Here is an 8,519-nt window from a genome sequence, read left to right as displayed (position 1 = left end):
GACAAAGAGGTGAGAGGACATGTCAGTCACCACCAGAAATAATGCAGTCCCAGCTGCTCTGGTGATGAAGAAAGAGTATTATTTATGTGACTTCTGCATGAATACTTTAATTTTCAGCTTGGAATTTTGTGAGGGAAATAAAAGAAATGCAGAAGGTTTGGACACCATTATGTGCACAAAGTTTACTCACTGCTCCAGTGATCTAGTTTTCCAGTATTTAAAAGATTGAAAAAAACCCAAACACAATTTCTCAAAAACAATACAGCACACAGAAAACAAATATATGTAATATATTATCAACTCAGAAATATACTTCTCACTCTTCATATTAGCATCTCATCTTTATATTTTTCAGTGTTCAAGAAAAACTGCAGGAAATTCTCTTGACATAAAAATCTTTTTTCTTTTGAACCCAAGGTATATATTATGCACTGTATACCCTGCTAGTCAAATGAGACAAAGGAGCATTCCCAAGACCATGGGAAGCAACAGCAGAGCCTTTCTGAGGGGAATATTTCAGTCAAAAAGAGAGAAAAGGAGAGATGTAGAGAAGAGATTCCTTCCATATCCTTTACTTTTGCATACCAGTGGACACAAGAGACAAAAAATGCTCTGAGCAACTTGATGCTGCCAACAAAATGACATCTATGAAATTTCTCTCCCTCTTCTGTGACTGTGCAGTTGTTCTGACAAAAGGACATTCTGTAATGGACAGGAAAGAGTTTTCCACTTAAAACCCCTGTTAGGCCTTTCAAATTTTAGTGTTATCACAGAGAAATGACTGAAAACATCTCTCTGCATACATGAGAAGATTTAATTCTTACATAGCAGAGCAATCAGCTCTACGAACACCAGCTTGCAATGACAATGCCACTTGTTCTGCCTCACCATTGTATTCACTGTCTACTAGAAGCTTGCTGTGTTTTGTGAAATGGCTTCATCCTAGGCTAACTCACTGTACTATGAAGTATCTTCATTTTTTAATCAATGTTATCAAATTAGGAAGGAACTCAGAGAAGAGAAGGAAACACATTGTTATATTTACTGCATGATTCCCCATGTTGTTGCTTGTCTATGCTATTTTCAGCATTACCTATTTAAAGAAGTTTTATATATATATATATAAAAGATAGCAGGTAGAATGATTGACTGAGAGTCAGATGTTAAATTGCCACAGAGCTGTGGAAAGGATAAAAATACTTCTCTACCTCAATTCATTCCATAGAAAAAGTCCTCTCAGATCTTGCATCCATATCATTTTTACACTAAAAGGTTTCAAAGTGAGAAGGGGGAATAAAGGGTAGCGTTTAAAAATAAAAATACACATTTTCGCAGCGTCGTTTCTTCTTATTTTTCTATAGAGTATAATATTGAAGGAGAAAAAGCCTGCTTGCTCTCAGTTAGGTTTACTAAATCAGTCATGAAGGCAGCTGATCTAAAATGCATCAGCTGTCACCTGTTCAGTCTCAGTTTGACAGTTCAATACCTCCTCATCTTCTGAGAATGGCAGTGCTGAGACCTGAGTAAACCATGTCTGTATGCAAACTGTCACTGATTTTGTGGCATATCATCAGGCCTGATCTCCACGGCTGCAGTGACAACAGGGAACAGTACAGCCAATCATCATCAGAGTTAAAATTAATGTACGGGTCCCCACATACAGCAGTAAGCAAGGCAAGCCCCACGAGCAGTGGCCAGTTGATGAACTATGTAATTACAGCAAGATAATCTTATCCCTGCAGAGAATGTAAATGTCTATCATAAATTCAAGGTATATTTCTGCACATCTATATTTTCCCCCTCAGCATTTCTTCAGACCAAATAAGATATATAAATGCCAATGTAGCCTAGTTAAATTCAGGTAGTATAAAATAAAATATTATTCAGGGCCATGGAAGGACAATCTAAGGTACATTCTCAAGCAGTGACAGTGAGGGTCACACTCACAGTGGTTAAAAAAGTTACACGTTATGATTGCAGCAGCCCAGGCACAGCCCAGCCCAGCAGCCCATGTCATTTTGGCATACTGCTCTGTGTCCCCTGGCCCTGGCAGCAGGAGCCAGCCTGCCCACAGCACAGTGCTCCCAGCAGTGCAGGGCCCACATGGCCCAGGGCAGCCAGCCCTGAACTCTTCTGCACCTTCAGAGCTGTTTAACACCTAAAAAAAATGCTCTCAATAAATATAGAAGGGGCTAAAACCAATTATTATTCAGACTCCTCACTTTTGTGGTATTACTTACAACACAAACTACGTTTGTGCAGTCCAGGATAGTTTGTCTGCTTTGCAGTAGCCAATAAATCTCACATACCCTGTGTGTGACTTTATTCAAGTTGAAACCTCTTAACCTATTTTAAGTTGCCAAATCTAAAAGTGCTAAAGACCCAACTCTCCACTACCATCGAAGTGCCTACAACCTTTCACTAACCTATCAAGAGGCAGACTTGGTGATCTTAGAGGTGTTTGCCAATCAAACCAGGTGTCAGATATAAATAAATTCTCTGAACACACTAATTTTAGAGGGTTTTTAGTTAAAGGAATCATGGAAAGCACATGACATCAAGACCTTATCAAGCAGAAAAACTACAAGACATATTTCTGTTCTGAGAAATCTTGGACTGAGGACCAGTATCCCTATTGGCATATCCCAAATAATCAAGAGCCAGCAATGAAGTATGAGGTATTCAACAGGACCATTACACTTAGCTTTAGGACCTTGCATTAATCTTTTTTTTTTTCTTTTTGCCATGATCATAAAACCCTTTAGGCAATGTCAAAAGTTATACAGCCTTTGTCATTCTTTTTCCAGCCATCAATGGTATTAGGAACGTCCAGCCTGAAAGCAGTTTGTTCTCTTTATAAATAATGCTGGTGCTCCTCTAGCTCTCTACATTGAGGGTTTTGAGGAAAAAAAGCATGCATCTCATGAGTTTGTACAAGGCAGCAAATAATTTCAAATAAAACTTTGCATATTTCTAGACTAAATTTCAAAAACACTTTCATAGTCTTTATCGTGAGGGAAAGCTATATTTGTAAATCAGTTTCCCTTTCTACTGCATCACTTGGTACATGCCTGATAAAAGTAAATTTTGCTGTGAAAATGCTGCAGTTCTTCCAGTCTCCATGGAAGGATTTCAAATAGTCATGTCAGGGTCCACCATAAGCTTCAAATTAAGCAAGTTTTCCTTACTTTAGATTTCCTTTCCATGCTGGAAGTATTTTGCTAGAAAGTGACATCTTTAAAACTATATTTAACATTTTCATTCCCACAGCCTTATTGAAGGAGAAATTTTGAGTGTCACTCAAACTGACTAGTTAATGAGTTAATAAAAATCACAGGTAACAAAGCCTCCTTATATCACCATGATGAAGAGAACTCTAATAAAGGTCAGATTTTATGAAATTACTTCTTTTACATAAGAAGTTTCAAGGTACTTGCATCCATCTCAGAGTAAGAATCATGTGCAGAGATCTGACAGAACATTAAAGAGTGTTGTACTCTTCACAGAGCTCTCTGTAGAAGAAAAAACATTGCAGATTATCTGAGAAAAGTTCTCATCAATATTTTTTATATTTTATGTCCACTAGTCTTGTGACTTGTAAATAAACAGCCCTTAAGGTCTCTTGCAGCAGCTAAACCTCAGCTAAGCAACCTTTTAGCTAAAAACCTTACTCATTTCTTGAAAATTATTTGACTCTTACTGGAGTGCTCATGCTCATTAAGAGCATGATTCTTTTTGGCTTAATCAGTCTATGAAAATGTAATTTTAAAAACATCATCAGGAGTAAATATAGATGTACTTAAAACCCCAAGCCTTATCGCCAAGAAATGAATATATGTTTTAGAGCCCTTTATGATCTAAACTTACAGCAAGGACAAAATGTGCATGGTGTTGAACATTGCCTAAACATTTGAATGCCATGGTTGTATTCAACCCCATTTGCCAAACATTATTACTACCCCATAGACAAATAAATTAAGCAGGATATAGCTCCACAGCTTTCTCAATTTTGTCTTTCTATGGTGAATTGCGATAGAAAAGACATTTCCCTTAAGGTTAGAAATTCTGTAGTGGCTAAAACTTTATCCAAAACAACTCCTACTCATTAGGATGTCCCCACACAATTCATTTGGAGTACCACTTCATACCGCCATTTGGGAGTTCAGAGGTCACTCCTAACTGAAAAAAATATTTCATCTAATGGCATCCCGCTGCCATATTTCTCTACAGTAGCCTTCTCCACTGGCCAATCAATAATAAAAACAGACACAGAGTCCAGAACTTGAGCAGATATTTGAGCTTTGCTAAATCTCCATTCCTTCAAGGGTTGTGTCGTTTTCCATTGAAGGCAACGCAAGGAACCAGAGAGCACCAACACAGCAGGGATCACTCCGAGACCCACAAAGGGCTGCTCCTCTGGCTTCCCAATCCCTCCGACACTCCATCCCACTCCACATCTCTATTTTACTGGATTTCCAGACACATTACCCCAGATGTGATACTTTCTTCACCACGTAGTCTGTGCATGTTGAGCAGCAAACAAAGAAACAGACTCAAGGCAGTGGCAAATACCTCTGAAAGGAAAAGGAATATTGACGTGCATGTCTCAAAAGAGTTGGGTTAAGATAAAGCAGCTTAATCTTTTAACTTGGGTTTCATTTGCAATTAAGTAGGTTGGGAAAACACTAATTGGTTAGAAACACATGTAGGTAAGTGTCTGTATTTTGGAAGTGTTTTTATACCATTCCTAGGAGAAATAACTGCCAAGGCAATTGCTCTCTGAGCACTACAATATCCATTTCTGGTTGAATTACTGCCCTTTGGCTGTTAGCTGCTCTCGACTTACGTACTCATACACTGATACGCCTTCTCTCTTTCCTTGTTTTTTCCCTCAAACAAGAAACATGATTTTTTTCATAGTATAGTAAGACAATTGACGGAGCCTAAAAAAGTACTTAACCTACCTATAATAATGACTACAAAAAGAGCCAAACGTGCAAGCTTAAAATCTCTTTCCTCTATTAAAGTATCTTTCTCAATATTTGGGAGTGGGAAAGAAGAAAATGACTGACAAACTACAAAAAAAATATTATTTTACATCAGCATGATGAAACTCAGATACATTTTACATTAATTCCACACCAGTTATTAAAAGATTAATGATTTCTTAATAGCCTGCTTATTATAAACTAAATCAGTGGTCTGTTTAACACACTGCTTGCAGATTCAGTAGTCCTCAATTATTTTAACACTTATTGTTGGTCTTGATGAGCACTATTTACCACACAATACTTCTGCTTGATTGTAATATATGCAATTATAGTTGTTGTTAATTAATAATCTTTTATCAAACAGTGTATTTGGTAATGCACCATATTTCATGAATTCAAACACCTCTCAGACACCACTAAAACTGACTTTATTTTCTCCACATTTTATCTGCTCCTCTGTCTCTTTCTACTATGCTAGATTCTTTTGTGTTTGTTCAGATCTCCTTCAAATGAATGCTCTTCTGACAATAAAATGCTAGAAAGATTCTTCTAAAAGGTTATTGAAAACAACAGGCCTAGAACAAAACTTCACCTTTTGCTTTCTATAACAGGTACAAGAATCACAAATGCAATGACTGTATAGAGAAAAAAGATACCATCACAATTAGAAAAAAGAGAAAAAATTCACCGCCACTGACTCTTACTAGGCCTGAAGTACACTCTCTCTTTATCTCAGATATTTGGATAACTTGTGATGACTGGGCATTACATAGGCAGCTTTTATTGTTGTGAACATTTACCAGCGCTAAGTAGTTTAGGTCAGTGCAGTCAGACTGTTCCAGGGACGTCACAACTTCACTTAATTTTAAGACACAAACAGAAGACACAAAATTATCACACCATCTACAGAATGAAAAGATAATCACATGGTAATGAAAACAAGTTAAATGCAGTAGCTTAAATGTATGTAACAAGTTTTTTTTTTTTTCTTATCTGATTAGAAAATTACCTCTTGCAACAGCGGTACAATTGTGACAGATAGCATCTCAGTAGTGTTCAGAGAAATCCAAAAAGTGTTCAGCTAAATTTCTGGCATATGACAGCTTCTACTGCAAAGCCTGTGTAATATTTTCAGAGCTGCAAGGTCTTCAGTAGAAGGAATCCCATTCTATAAAAAATAGGTGCACATTCAGAGTTATCAACACTTGACATTCATAGTGCAATGGGTGGAGTCTTCTTTGCTGTGAAAGGACATCACACATCTCCCAGGTCTTCACACCAGTTCTTTCTGGAGGCTGGGAGGTGGACCTGCTATGGGAAAACTCATGTACCACCCCAGACCCACAGAGCTAAGCTACAGCTCTGCCTCTCAGGAGCAGGACCACTGTCTTCCCTCCTTTTTTTTTAATTTCAAACCAGATTTATCAAGCTACTGCATTGTACTGATGCTGCTTATACTTCTTTTTTATATCAATACCTTATCTCATTTCTGTATGTTTTTTTCTGGGATTTATTTGTAGCCAGCCACTTACTAAACACTTCTCATTTTGCAGATGGTTTAGTGAATTTATTCTGCTTCAGCTCAAAGAGCCTACTCAAAGTTTTAGGAATAACAAGTAAATAAATTGTATCATGTGCATTTATGTACTTAAAAAGGCAGTTTAAAAATACAGATTAGAAAATATGTTTGGAAGAAAGCTTTCAGTTCCGTGGGAGAATTTAATACTGGAAAATATGTTAGAGAGGAATAGGCCTTAAGGAAAAAAAAAAAAAAAAAAAGGAATGAAGTACACAATAGCAACATTACACTCTTCAAAACCCTGATTGTTTTTATTCAAAGCAATCCTCCTCTCATTGAGAACTCTACAGGGACATTTTTGACCGCATTGTGAATATGTTTATGTTGTTATTAGTGCCAATAACAAAATTTCACCATAGAACTGTTAACAAATGGATTTATTTCTTTAAAATTATGTGCCATCATTTTCTGTTTTGTCTTTAATTTTTCATAAGAGAAGCAGCAGAGAGTCTATATGCAGTTTTTTCTCTACATATTTCTCAGTGGATCTAGATTTCAACCTTCACAAAACAATGGTTTGGAATACCAATTGCCTTGGTCTTCAAATAATTCTTGAACAATTGCAGGTGCTACTAACAGACATGTAGCGAATTGTAAAATTTAGATTTTAAACTTTAGAATTTTGAAACTGGCTTATTAAATAATTATAAATACTAACAAATCAAAAAGTTCTCAAGAACTTTGTAATGGAAAACACAGCTGTGATTATAAGTCCTTTTCCAAGCAAGCATGTGATAATTGGAGCCACGGTTCAGGTTACTGTGTGGGAGTGGACACAACTCCATGTAAGACCCTACAAGCAAGCAGTGAGGAGCAACAGCTTGCATGTTTCTCATCAGCTATCATTCCATTTACACAGAGCAGGAGGACACAGGGGTCTTTTACACAAAAAAAATCCCAGAAAAGTCAAAGATCCACTGCCAACCTCTGTGCTCCCAGCCTATGAGGAGCAGCACAGCACAACTTTGTTTTAACAAGCTCTACAATGTCAGAAGTCTTTAAAACGACAACTAATTGAAAGAAATTGCAACACTAGGATCAGTTGCATCTTTGTCCAGATCCATCTTCTCCCAAACTTCATGTAATAAATGAAGACTGTGCCTCCGGTGTTTTTGTTCATCTATCACCATGTCAATGATTATTACAGTGTTACAAAACAAAAGAGAAAAGTTTAATTTCAGGGAAAATTTATGGTGGGTGAAACACATTTAAACTTGACTAGATGACAGTAACCAAATAAATCTTATGTTTGCTCAAACAAAAATTTTTGCAAAAAAAAAACGAGTTTAAAATGTCACTGCTGAAATATTGATGTATAGTTATCAGTGTAGGAAGGAATAAACACTGGTTAATAAGACCAGAATCAGATACATGAGCTAGATATAAAGATTATCATGCAGACTACCCAGCTGTCATTATAATTTAGTTCTCTATAGTGTGACCTTCAATACTGTCCAAGCTAATTCTATATGCCTAAAATGTCTTAAATGCCCTACAATTTAAAAGCAACAAGCTTAAAATGACCTGCAGTTTTAGGCTGGGGGGAAAAGAAAAGCAGCACAAACAATCTGAGAGCTAATACTCAATGAAGCAGGGTCACTGTCCTTTAAAGACAGGAAAACTGCAACAATAAAAGTATATTTTCTTATCTTTAGCTGATGTTTTTTACTTATCTTTCCCTGCTTTAATACTAAACTAAAATGAACTATCAGCACAATGACGAACTGCTGCCAAATACAGAGAAGCACCTGAAAGGGAAATCTGTGCCCTCAGAGTGCAGAGGAGCTGTGCCCACTGCCATAGTTCAGCATCTCCATGTATTTTAGCCCACTCACATGTGGAACTTGGTCATTCACACACCCTGCCTGCACCCTCCCTTTTCTCTTGCAAGAACACAGGCAAAGCTGTGCGAGTGCTAATATTTTCTGTAATATTGTCTAAGAGAAATA

At 37.0% G+C, this 8,519-nt stretch overlaps 1 long non-coding RNA gene across 1 annotated transcript; it reads right to left on the bottom strand.

Annotated features, from left to right (window-relative positions):
- Nucleotides 1-4,508: 4,508 nt before the first annotated feature.
- On the bottom strand, nt 4,509-6,135 carry LOC136294530 (uncharacterized). The gene is made up of 3 exons (XR_010722441.1): nt 6,001-6,135; nt 5,792-5,894; nt 4,509-4,574 (listed from the first exon to the last, which is right to left on the bottom strand). It is a non-coding gene; the product is annotated as an uncharacterized lncRNA (long non-coding RNA).
- Between the last annotated feature and the right edge of the window lie 2,384 nt (nt 6,136-8,519).

This window comes from Chamaea fasciata, unplaced genomic scaffold (assembly GCF_029207755.1).
Source record: "Chamaea fasciata isolate MVZ Bird 193981 ecotype frontalis unplaced genomic scaffold, bChaFas1.0.hap1 SCAF_10, whole genome shotgun sequence".
Classification (NCBI taxonomy): Eukaryota; Metazoa; Chordata; class Aves; order Passeriformes; family Sylviidae; genus Chamaea; species Chamaea fasciata.
This window is presented reverse-complemented; position numbering and strand designations above follow the sequence as displayed.